The sequence below is a fragment of the Carettochelys insculpta genome, chromosome 21 (assembly GCF_033958435.1).
Source record: "Carettochelys insculpta isolate YL-2023 chromosome 21, ASM3395843v1, whole genome shotgun sequence".
NCBI classification, from domain to species: domain Eukaryota; kingdom Metazoa; phylum Chordata; order Testudines; family Carettochelyidae; genus Carettochelys; species Carettochelys insculpta.
The window spans coordinates 14,290,461-14,302,798 of NC_134157.1; the positions used below are offsets into that span (position 1 = coordinate 14,290,461).

General features: G+C 41.5%; 1 protein-coding gene across 7 annotated transcripts in view; it reads left to right on the forward strand.

The window, feature by feature from the left end:
• Positions 1-407: 407 nt before the first annotated feature.
• Positions 408-12,338, forward strand: part of PRRC2B (proline rich coiled-coil 2B) — a 74,053-nt gene continuing 62,122 nt past the window's right edge. For all 7 annotated transcript variants that reach the window (XR_012648320.1, XM_075015176.1, XM_075015174.1 and 4 more), the window contains exon 1: positions 408-544. The gene's annotated coding sequence lies outside the window, so the exon portion shown is untranslated. The remainder of the gene's footprint in view (positions 545-12,338) is intronic.

Below are 12,338 nucleotides of genomic sequence, written 5' to 3' on the forward strand. Positions count from 1 at the left end.
TGGCAGGACCAAATTCGCACTCTTTCCTCCTGTGGTTAATTTCATGCCTCCCTTTCCTGGGCTGTAACCAAGGCACAAACTGCTGTCCAACTCAGAATCTCTGAGGTTTTGATATCAGACCAGAACAGAGCTCCCTCAAGCAGAGCCTAGAGTTACACACAGCTCTTCCGGCCCCTCATCATTTCTCCTCCTCCTTTCCCCTTTTTCTTCTTGTCCTTGACTCTTCCACGCTCCCTCTCTTCCCCTCCATCATTAACCCCCCTGTCTTTCCCCGGAGTCCCTGCAGGTGTCGCTGTCCCGTTTGTAGGCCTCTGGCGGCGGGCTGAGCGGCTCACTCCAGGCCGGGGATTGACAGGCCGGGCCAGGAGTAGGGGAGGGGGGAGGACAGGAGGAGGCGGAGGCAGACACAGAGAGGCAGCGAGAACCTGCGATCCAGCCAGCGCCGCCTCTGCCTTTCAATCCGCCGCCATCCTGCCCCCCGCGCCCCCATCTCCCTTCCGGACTCGGCTCCCCAGGCAGACCCGGCTCGCGACAACCACCACAGGTGGGTATGGGGGCCGGGCAGCGGGGCTGGGGGGTTTATTTGGGACGGTTGACGCGGCAGGGGGGTGGGTGGGACAAGGCGGCCCTAAAATGGAGCCGGAGCCACAGCCACAGCCACAGGCACAGCCTCGCTGGAGCTTGGAGGGAACTAGCCTCCCCTCCCCCCATGTGCAGCTGGGTCCCCATTTCACCCTCATCTCGCTCAGCCCCTCACCCCAGCCGTGCGCCCCGAAGGCCGCCTTGCCCAACACTCAGGGCTCGCGTCGGCACAGTCAGCTCCAGACCCCTGCGCCCCGCAACAAAGCCTGCGGGCTGACCCCCAACCCCGATGTGGGGGGCATCCCGGGGGTTCGGCCTCTGGGCTCTCCCCCACCCCCCGCCGGCGCTGGGCTGTATTCTGCCTCCCCCAGTCCGCCATGGAGCCTCCCTCCGTTACCAATAGCCGCTGTGGGGCCTGGCGAGCTTCGCCCCGCGCCTGAACGGGGGTAGAGGGGCTGGGAGGTGTGTGGTGTCTCTGCGATAGCTGGCCTGCTTTGTTGGGGAGCCTTTCTAGACCTGCCCCTTTTGATTTTGCGGGGTTCCCCCCCCCGTTTTTAGCCTCATTGTTTTGGTTCTGGGCCCTGCTCATGGGAGCGGGGTGTGTGTGTGTGTGTAGTTGCTGTCTCTATCACCAACTGCTGGGGTTGTAAACTACAGCGACTACACTGCAGTTGTGTATCTCCCAGCATCCTGCCTAGCCCCCTTCTTGCTCTGCTACGGCACAGACGGTGGGGGTAGGAAACAAGTTAATTTCCCAGCGTGCGTTGGTTATTCACTAATCGAGTTTTGTGGGTTTTCTTTCCTTCTTTCTTTTTTTTTTCCTTCTCTTTTCCGCAAAGGCAGTTGCAAAGCGAAATAATTGCCTTGATTTTACCGTGAAGAGAGTCTTCTTACAGTGGAAGGTTTTCACCAGACGTTTGGAAACTCAGCTGAGCAGCTCCGAGTGTCTTTATTGTTGTGTTTATTGTAGCTGTGCGAAGAGGTTCTGGAGGCTAAGAGCTGAATTGCAGTTTGTGGGGGTGTGTTTACAACGCAGCTTCTGAGGCTATGAAATGCAATAGGGATGTTCCTGGTGTTTGATGCTGGATCTTGGAAAATGCATGCTTTTTCAATATATATTTTTATTGTTAGGAAAGAATTTACTATCTCAGGGCTTGTGGAGGGGGATGTGTGCTGGAGGACATGAAATGGATGTTTCAGAGCAGTGTGGGCTTTGGTTTGTGTGTGGCGAACATTCTTTGATCCTGAGTTTTGGGGTTTGTTATGAACATTTTTCTTCATGGCTCTGTTTGTAGAAAAAGCTCTGCACACAGAAAAGGTGATAGAGAACCAGAAACTGTGGAGGCAATGATTGTATTTGATGGATTAATATTTTCATATAATGAAGCATTTTTATTTTAATGGTACTGGTGTTTGGTATAATATAAACAGGCTATTTAAATATTTAGGGCCCTATCTTTTTCTGGGGGAGCAGGCATTGGTCATGAAAGTTGCACTACTTCCTCTTCATTACCTGTAGATGATGCCCCTTATCTTGCAGGACTGAGTCCTGAAGAGGGATCTATAAGTGTAGAACTTCCATTGCAGTACTGCATAGATGCCTCAACTAGATCAGGCCCCATCATGCTAGGTACTGTGTGAACATAGAAAATAGCAGTGCTTTTCCCAAAGAGTTGGGGTGTTGGCATCTGCCAAGTGGATTTGCCAAATAAAGATTTGCAGGATGCAACTTCAGGGACTGAATTTTCGTGAAATACTGTGCATTTGCATCCTTCGTTAATGACTTAATTTGGACTTGTGATTGCTCAGTATGGCTAAAAGCCAGGCGCATAAGAACCAAGGACTAAGTTAAATTCATGGGGGTTAGGGATGAAGGTAAAATTGAGTCAAAATGCCCTCAGAGAGAGAGGTTGAAAACAGCGGGTGATGCTGTCCTCACTGTGGTCTGTAAGGACCAAGTCCCTGAGTTGATAAAACTTTTAATTGCACTTTTGCTTCTATAAATGAACTGGCCCTCATTCGCTTAAGAAATTAGGAGTGGGTGGAGCTCCCTGAAATCGGTGGGGTGGTCATGTTGCTCCTCACAGGACTGAGGCCTTAAAGATTGTTCCATATGTTTTTTTAGTTTGAGTTGTGAAGTATTAACAGATCTTTATTTTCATGACTACTTCTCTGAAAAAAATCTTTCACCACTTCTTGGCTTTTTCTTTTTGGACTAAATTTGACTTTGACATTTAGGATAGGCTAGTCTGTTCCTACATTTAAACGCTAGAAAAAGCTTTAATAAAATCTAATACTAAAATGATGACATTCCAGTAAAAAATCATGTTACTATATCCTTACCTGAGTTATTCAGTTTAAAAAATAAGACCTTTATTTGAAAAAAACAAAACAAAAATCCCTCAGTTTACTTTTCCCTGTTTTTGCAGTTTGTTTACTTTTTGTGCTTCAAACAGCTTGGACAAAATCATTTCATTTTCTGGGTTTCAGGCAGTAGCAAAAAGTGCAGATGTTTCTTATGCAAATGTTGCAAATCTGAATTTAATATTTCTATTGAAAATAGATTTTGTGAAAGGCTGAAAGAAAAGCATAGGTTTCAGGCCAAACTCCTGACTGGAGTTAACTCTCCATTCTGCTGCATCCCAGGACAATGCTTTAAGTGAAAACAAAAACAGTATAATCATACTTTTATATATATTTAACAAACTGTTTTGTTTCTGTTTAAGAGTTTGGCTTGAAATGTGTGTAGCATCCACTGGACTACAGAGCAAACCAAAGAGCAAAAATGAATAAAAAGCATTGTCCTGGGATGCAGTAGAATGGAGAGTTAACTCCAGTCAGGAGTTTGGTCTGAAACTTATGCCTTTCTTTCAGCCTTTCACAAAATCTATTTTAGAAATAGATTTATCTATTATAGAAATGGGTACATTTTGCTTAATTCACTGAATATTTTGTTTGTTTGATATTAAACTCAGACTTGGAACATTTGCTTAAGAAACATCTGCACATTTTTGCCACCGCCTGAAACTCAGAAAATGAAATGATTTTGTCCAAGCTGTTTGAAGCACAATAAGTAAACAAACTGCAAAAACAGGAAAAAGTAAACTGAGGGTTTTTAAAAAAAAAATCTTATTTTTTTAAACTGAATAACTCAGGTAAGGATATATTAACATGATTTTGTTCCTGGAAAGTGATCATTTTAGTATTAGATTTTATTAAAGCTATTTCCAGCATTTAAATGTAGGAATTAATTTCATCGAACAATGTTGTAAAAGTAAATAAAACGGTGCTTATCAAAACATAATGACTTACTAGATTGAAGTAGTATTAGAGTTCACATTTGCACTGTGCCTACAACTATGGGGCCTGATATTCAATCTGGGTGCATAAAAATCTCTAGAGTGCTAATATTTTTGCAAAGCCACCACCAGCATATTAGGTCCTGCCACATGAAGTACAGTTTGCCAGAGCCAGGCCATAATTTCGGGTGTCAGAGTAGGATCACTTATATGCCTAACCTTCAGAATAAAATGTGTATTCTTTTGTTCCTTACGGAAGTAATCAGTGATTTAAGGCTCACGTTTATCAATTGCCTGGGGTTTCCATTGTACTTATCCAGGTAATTTAACGCACTTTACAACCAGCAGGGATGATGCAGTAGTACTTAAATCACAACAACTTTATTTATTTTTTTCCCAGTACGAAGAGATCTCACAGTGGCAATACTTCCCCTTGTTTTGATCAGTGTTCTTGTTGTGATTGCCCAAATTGAAGAGATGAGTGTCAGAGGGAACTTCTAGGATAGTAAATGTTAATTTGAAATCGGGGAGGGATGAATTTTTAGAATTAAGAGTGGGTGACCTCCATTTGTTCTGTCATTGGGCAATGAAAATTATGTCCCATTTTCAAATCTTGTTCTTCAAGTAATCATACCTTCTAAGTGTGTTTTGCTTTTCATGTAGCACTTATTCATTCCCGTAATACAGTGAACTCTTTCATATCTGGCAGCCCTGGAACCATGAGGCGGCCAGATATGAAAATATTATGGACAATAGAGAGGGATCCCTTGCCACCAGTTCTCTGGCAGTGGGGATGCAGTACAGCAGCGCTCCCCTCCCCGAAGCCCTTGTCAGTCTGGTCTCTGGAGCACTGCCTCCGCCTGCACAGCCTGCTTTGCACTCTCTGCTGGGGCTCAGCAAGCAGCTCAGGCCCAGGGAGGGATGGGGAGCGGCCGATGCAGCAGTTTCGTCTCAGCTCCTGACCCGCATCCCAGCGCCAGTCCCTTCTTAAGAGGGGAAGCGACATCAGTGGCTCGGGGTGGGAAGGGATCCATTTGCCACTTGTGAGCAGCACAGCCTCCTGGAAAAGGAAACCTAGGCCAGGATAGCGCCAGGTGGCAGTGCTGGCTATTTGAGAGTACTGGTTAAAAGACAGTTTACTGTAAGCTAGTAATCTTGCAGCTCCTCTGCTGTCTAGCTTGTTACTGGGAACAGAAAAAACATAAATGTATATCTTTCAGATATTTTTCACATATAGAAGCATTCTGTACAGGTTAAAATTGGTAAGCTGCAAATTTCTTCTTCCAAAGCATAATTTTTTGGGGGTGGATATTGAAATAACTTACCTTTCATCACTTTAACTTAATCCACTTTCAGAAGTTTCTTCCATGGAAAGGTGTGTGCACATTTGTGATGGCAACAAAAGTTTGCCTGGATAAAAATGTTTTTCAGTGAAAAATAAATGTAGACATAGCAGAGGGCTATAATATAATGTTATAACTCACTGAAGCATGACATGGGCTGCATCTGCACTTGCATGCCTCTTTTGAAAGAGACATGCAAATGAGGGAAGTCAAAAATGCAAATGAGGTGCAGATTTACATATCTGGCACCTCATTTGCATATTCTTTTGAAAGAGCTTCTTTCAAAAGAAGAAGAGCAGTCTAGACGCGGCTCTTTCGAAAATAAGCTCCATCTTCGAAAGAACCCTTCTTCCCATAAAAAAAGATAAGACGAGTTCTTTTGAAGATGGGATTTACCAGGATACCGTAGACTATAATTGAATCGTACAGGCTGCCCCTCTAAAAGTAGGCAGACTATGTAAACCAGTAGAGGTATATCAGGATTCAAGAGACATGGGTTTTGTTCTTGGCTTTGCTAGTAATCCACTGGCTGAGGTAACCTTGGCCAAATCATGTGGATCCTCTGTGTGCTCAATTTTCCTATCTGGAAAGTTGATAGGAAACTTAACCCAACTTTGTAAGGTGTTTTGTAGTTCACAGATGAAAAGCCAGTATAGATGAAAGGTATGATTATCTTGGCCAGATGTTTCTGACTTCCAGCAGTGCTCAGTCCAGATGTCCTGCACACAGAGCACAGCTGCTTGTCGCAAGACCTAAGCAGGCTTTGTACTATTCCAGGCATGATAAAAGAGCTGCTCTTACTATATGATCACTTACTTTCTTGCATCTGTTGCCCTTTTCCCATTAAACATTTTCACTAATTTAGGATTCAGTCTATGATAAATTTTTAGTTTTAAATTGCGTTTTTAAAATTCAAGTTTAAAAATCAACACTTTTTGTTAAGGCTTTGCTTTGTTTAGTTTACATAATGTTAATAGATTATAATAAACGTATTTAGTATATATTTGCTGCCAAATTTTAAAGACAGTCAAACCACTGAACTGATGGAAGTTGCTGTATTAAGTACCTAGAACCCACAGCTCATTGAAGTGCTAAACTAGCCTTTGACAGCAGTGGTCTCTTCTGAAGGTGCAGGGAGAATGATTGATTCATCTCGGTTTATACAACTAGTTCAGCTCGAGAGATAAGGAAGTGGGAGTTGAAAAAGAGAGCTTGTTTTCCTCTCCCAACCTATGAATAAAAACTAGGTATGGAAGGATGAGGTCTGCTGGTTCTAAAATACTGAAGGACATGAACATAAAAACAACCAGACTGTGTCAGAGTGTTGGTCTGTCTAGCCCAGTATGTTGTCTTCCACCAGTGCCCAATGTCGGATGCTTCAGAGGGAATTAATATATCAGGCAGTCATTGAGTAATCCATCTCATTTCATCCACTCCAAACTTCAGTCGGAGACTAGGGACACCCATGCCATGGGGTTGCATCCCTGACTGTTTTGGGTAATAGACATTCATGGACCTATCCTCCATGAATTTACCAAATTTTTTTTTGAACCCCATTATAGTTTTGTCCTTCACAACATCCCCTCACTAGTTCCACAGATTGAATGTGTATTGTGAGAAAGTACTTTATTTAGTTGGCTTAAACCTGCTTGCCTATTAATTTTGTAGGGTGACCAAAGATAATCAATATGGTTTACTAATAACTACCAATAATACTACTTTGTTTAATCAGCTATTTTTAAATAGAAAAAATATTTTGATTAACTTTTGATAAACTATTTTTATGTATCTAGCTCATTTAAAGTAATTCTACTTACTAAAAACAAATAAATGCTTTTTTGTATAGTTTGTTAATCATCATATAATAAATAAGAAATGCATCATTCACCATTTCGTAACTACATAAATACATCTGTTCAGATTTGTAATGTTTATGTAAGTTAAGCTATATGTTTGCTTAAATAACTGCGTGTGCATATATCTTATCCTGCTGGTTAACAAAAAGCCCAAATTTAGCCAACAAAATTTGCAAATCAACATGTTTTAATGGTTATCAACTAAAAAGAACCTTTCTTCAGGAAAATAACTAAAAAGTACAAATTTGAAACACAAAATCAGTGATTTGAAATTGAGGTTTCTTGCTTAATAATTTAAATCGTAATAAATTAAATCAATCAGCCCTGCTCTAATTTCCCAGGGACCTCAGTATGGATATTCAGTGCAACTGATTACATGTAAACCAACTGTGGAGTGAAATGCAGTATTAAAAGGTTTTCATTTTTAAAAGGGAAAGGATTGGAAATATTTGGTTAGAACTGTGCATCTCAGATGCTGGACTAAAAACTTTCCTGAACTTCTGGGAATTTTATTTGTAGTTTGACCCAGCTGTTCAACAGTTTTGATGAATGTGGGAAACCAGACAAAACTGAGATAGAGGGTGATTTATTCATCCCCTTGACAGTGCAATATTGTTCTCTGCAGTACATGCACTAGAACTTTGTCCTTATATCTAGTTCTAAAGGTGTCAGGCACTGGTACTCCCACCATTTCCTGTGGAGTAGCTTTCACGTTCAGATCAACAGGGCTTGACAAATCCACTCGGTAATGGCAAGTAAAAAAATTTTCTGTGTGAGAGTCATGGTGGGGATTTGGCCTTTAGTCTCCGTGGATTTAAAATGTTTCTTTTTTCTTCAGTCATTATGGTTGTGAAGATAACTAGAGTGTAAGTGAACTAATTCAGTGTAATCAGGAAGCAGGCTGAGACGTGGAGAGAGATGTGTTATGTAATACCCAAATTCTGTGAAGCTGAGTCTTTGGCTTAGATGAGTGGTGGGTCACGTTCGTGGCATGGACTCCCAAAATTCTACCACAATGGTGTGTAGATGATTTTGAGGGGCCTCTAATAATCCCTCTCCCATATGTTGTAACCCCATATGTGTGCTAGTCTTATGCCTGATTAAATCTTCAGGTTTATCACTTACTGAAAGACACACGGAGCTGTTTTATTTGCCATTAGCTAAAAATAGAACTGTCACAGGGGCATAATTCATAAAGTAGGGGTGGAAAAGACTGAGAACTTAAAAACTGGACTTAAAATATTCTGAACGAAAAGTGTCATCAGCCATGCTTCTGGCTGATTCCATCACTTCACATTGATGTAAGACATTTTAGGCTTCAGAGTGACAATTCTGTAATCTTATGATGAATATTTCATTTGTTTTTATGTTGTAAGTGCAATTATCAGTGTGTGGCTGGTCTGTCTTCAAGACGTGCTCTTCTCTAGGTTAAGTGAATGCTTCTTTTCCTGTGCACTTCAATATATTGTAGTTCTTACGGACTGGTACCTCATATCTCTGGTCTTCAGTTAGTATCAAGATCTCCGAGGTGACACAGTGCATGTACAAGTAAGTATCCTGGACACAACATTTAAGGGGGGCTTCTGATGGGCTTAAGGTGGTGCACTGGCTTTATTTGTATTTTGGTACTAGACATGTTGTTCTGGTTATTCAGCTGCTGAAGTAGATTGGTTTTATTGTAAAGCACCTGGGATACTTGTCTGGATAGACTTTCTCTATAATGATTTTAAAGTAGAAGGAAATATGTGAGCTCCATGTGGCAGACTGGGAGAATTTATTAGCTTAATAACAGAGAGAAAGCTGTGCTCGTCTATTCTTAGCCTAAATTATTGAATTTTTAAAATTGACTTATCGGTGGAAATCACTCTCTGACTGAGTTGGTGGTAGGTGTGACAACCTGAACAGTAGTGCACCTGTTCCAAAGGTGGAACAAATTAAGATAATCTCATGCTCACTTGTTAGATATGGGCACCCTTATTGCCTTCAGTAAGCTATTTGAATGGGAAAGAGCAGGATGTGACCCATTGTCTCTGTTACTTTTTCATAATTTTCTTCTGCAGGACATTGTTGTCAGATACACAATAGAACTACCATGTTAATATAGACTTCTTCCTCTTCCATTTTTTCTTTACATCCATTGTTTCTTTGTAGATTTTTTCCCTTTTCTGTCCTACCCAATAGTCCCTATATTTCTCAGGCCTCAGCAGTGACCAGTGAGTGTGGTAATGTTTATAAACTATAAGAGGCCCTTTGGAAGGGGCACTGGAGTGAGAATCAGGAGACCTGCTTTCTTATGCTTCTGCCACTGCAGGGACTTGTCCAAGATCTCACAACACTTCCCTCTCTCTGAGTTTCCCAAGCTGTAAAACAGGGATAATGATATTAACCCTTCTCTGTACATCACTTGCAATTCCAATAAGAGACACAAATTGTTTGTTATTGAAATTTACAAACACCTAGATATTGAATTAAAAAAGTGTTCATTTAAAATGGGGTTAAAATATGTATTAGAGAGGTAGCCGTGTTAGTCTGTATCTTTGAGAACAAGGAGTCCTGTGGCACCTTATAGACTAACAGATATTTTAGACCATAAGCTTTCACGGGCAAAGACCCGCTTCATCAGATGCATCTGATGAAGCGGGTCTTTGCCCGTGAAAGCTTATGGTCTAAAATATCTGTTAGTCTATAAGGTGCCACAGGACTTCCTGCTGTTCTCGGGTTAAAATATGGTGACTCTTGCTAATAGGTTTTGCTGAGGGAATGAGGATGATGCATCTCCGTGAGCTCATCTGTGGGTGTTTAGCTCTAACAGGAGTTTCAGGACGACTATGTGGAAGGCAAATAATTTTTTAGAGAATGTAGTACATGTGCTGAATCTTCCACTTGTTAGTTTGGGGAAGCTAAGAATATATGTATAACTTTAAATGTAAAGATTTTAATGACACTCATCTTCTTTGTGTTTTTAAAGTCAGCTTGCAAAACCCAAGTCACTTCCCCGGGCACAAATGTGGCATCCACAGGTGGTTCTCACTTGATTGAGCTGCTCTGTGCTTTGTGGTTTGGCTTCTGAAGTATGAAACATGAAATGAATGCTTGTTGCATTTATTTCCATTTGGGTATCATTAGCTTGCACAAACCACGTGGTTTCAGGAAATCACAACTTCTAGCCTGGTATTGTTTTTAATGTGAATAAGATGTCAGAGTTTGGTGTTGGACCCAATGTTATTTAACACCTTCACTGTCTAAATAAGAGCATAGACAGCATGTTAATGATGTTTGTGGTGCTGCTAAATTGGTCTGTCTTATGAGACATCCCACCATGAGCAGTAAGCAATTCCTGATGCTTCATAGTTGCATGAAACCTGAATAATGCATCTGCTTAACTGACCTCCTTTCTGATGCTTGGATAACAAATTCAACCCTTAAAGTGTGAAATTCTTAGTATAGGAGACTGGTTCTTTTTCCCTGCAAGACTGAAGCCTGCTCTACACTTTTGAACTAGCATAGCTCTGTTGGTCAGGTGTTGGGGGGACACCCATTAGCAACCTACATATATAGACAAAGCCCCAGTGCTAAAGAGAGCTTCTCTTGGTATAGCTAATATTGGGACTGAGACGGTTATCATACTTGGAGAACTCCTTCTTTTGGCATATGCTGTGTCTACACTATAGTCTGTACTGGCGTAGGCTGAGTAGTGCACCACAGCTAGAGTCCTGACTGATTCGTTGCCCTCAGAGAGGGAAAAATGGACTTCGTAATCTGTCTCAACTGTATGAACCCAAGAGCTGTCTCTGCATGAACTGAGGTTTACTTAGCTTTTTCTCTTCATCTTAGCCCCCCAGTTACTGGAGGCCAGGGCTTTGGCACACATTATGCTGTCTATCTAGTCATTGTGGAGAAGCAGGATTCTCTGAGGTTACTATTGAACCTACTGTGCTATTTTGGATATATACAGCCATGCTCTTTTGTCAGACTCGTCAGTCTACACAAGTGGCCCTTTAGTACCCAGGTGGTAGGTGGGCTGTGAATCAATGCATCCAGACTTCTTTTCTCAGACACAAGTTTGGGATGTTGTCCAGTAACAGTTGCTTCAGAGGAGAGTGTGGCAAATCCTATGGAATCATTTGCTCATGAGAGAGGTTTGTTCCTGATGCCCTCAGTTGTCATGAAACATGAGGATTTACAAGTTACTTTATACAAACAACTCCCCTTGCCCCCCAAAAAAAGTTATTGTGAGTGTCCTCGTTAACAATGTCAATGTCTGTCCCTTTTTAATCTTTTACCTTTGTCTCTTGGCATTGAGTTCTAAAGTTAGGTTTGTATTGTATAGAAAGGCATTTCCTTTTATTAGTTGTCAATTTGTTGCTTTCAAGTTTCATTGGCTGTATCCAGGTGCTCATGTAATTAGGAGCACCTGATTTACCTTTTCTGAACTATTTATTTTGTATCCATCTATCATACCTCCTATCTGAATTGAACTGTCTCAATCTTTTTCAGTCCCTCCTCATAAAGAATTGCCTCCATGTCTCTATATCACTTTTATTGATCATGCTGTTTAGACGACCTCCATGTTTGCAGTGTTATTCCAAGTGAGGTTGAGTTGTACAATGGCATTATAATGTTTTCATTCCTTATGCATCCTGACATTTTGTTAGGTTTTATGACCATTGCTGTAAACCAAACAGGTGTTTGTGAAAGTGTACTGATGTCCAGGTCCTTGTCCTGTATGATTATGCATAGTTCAGAACTTGGTGGTGTGTCTAAGCCATTGAAAGGAGTCTTTCCAATGTGCAATACCTTCCATAATCTGTTCGCTCTGTTCATCTGCGTTTTGCTACCTTTCAGTGTTCTAGCTCAACCTGGATTCCTTTTAATTGCTTAGACACCACCACCACCTTCTGAACTGTGCATCTCAGTCTTCCACATACAGGTGCTCACAAAAAGCCCACTGGGCTCTCCTATTTGGCAAAAATGTTGCTTGTGGGCTGTGTTTTCATGCCAAAGGTTCTCAGCTCTGATACATCAAGCTTCTCGTGGTGGCACTTTCATGATGCTTTCCCCTCAATCTAATAAAATGGTTCTTTTCCTCAAGGTCAGATATTTGATTTGAGTGTTTGGCAATCTTGTTTCATTGTAACTACTACATCCTAAGTTAATGGCCCCAAGCTGCAGGTGCCAGCTGGCTGAGGCATTTGTTTTAACAACCATGCCAGAGGGTAATTCATTTCTTCATGTGTTTGAATTTTATCAGGAAGAAC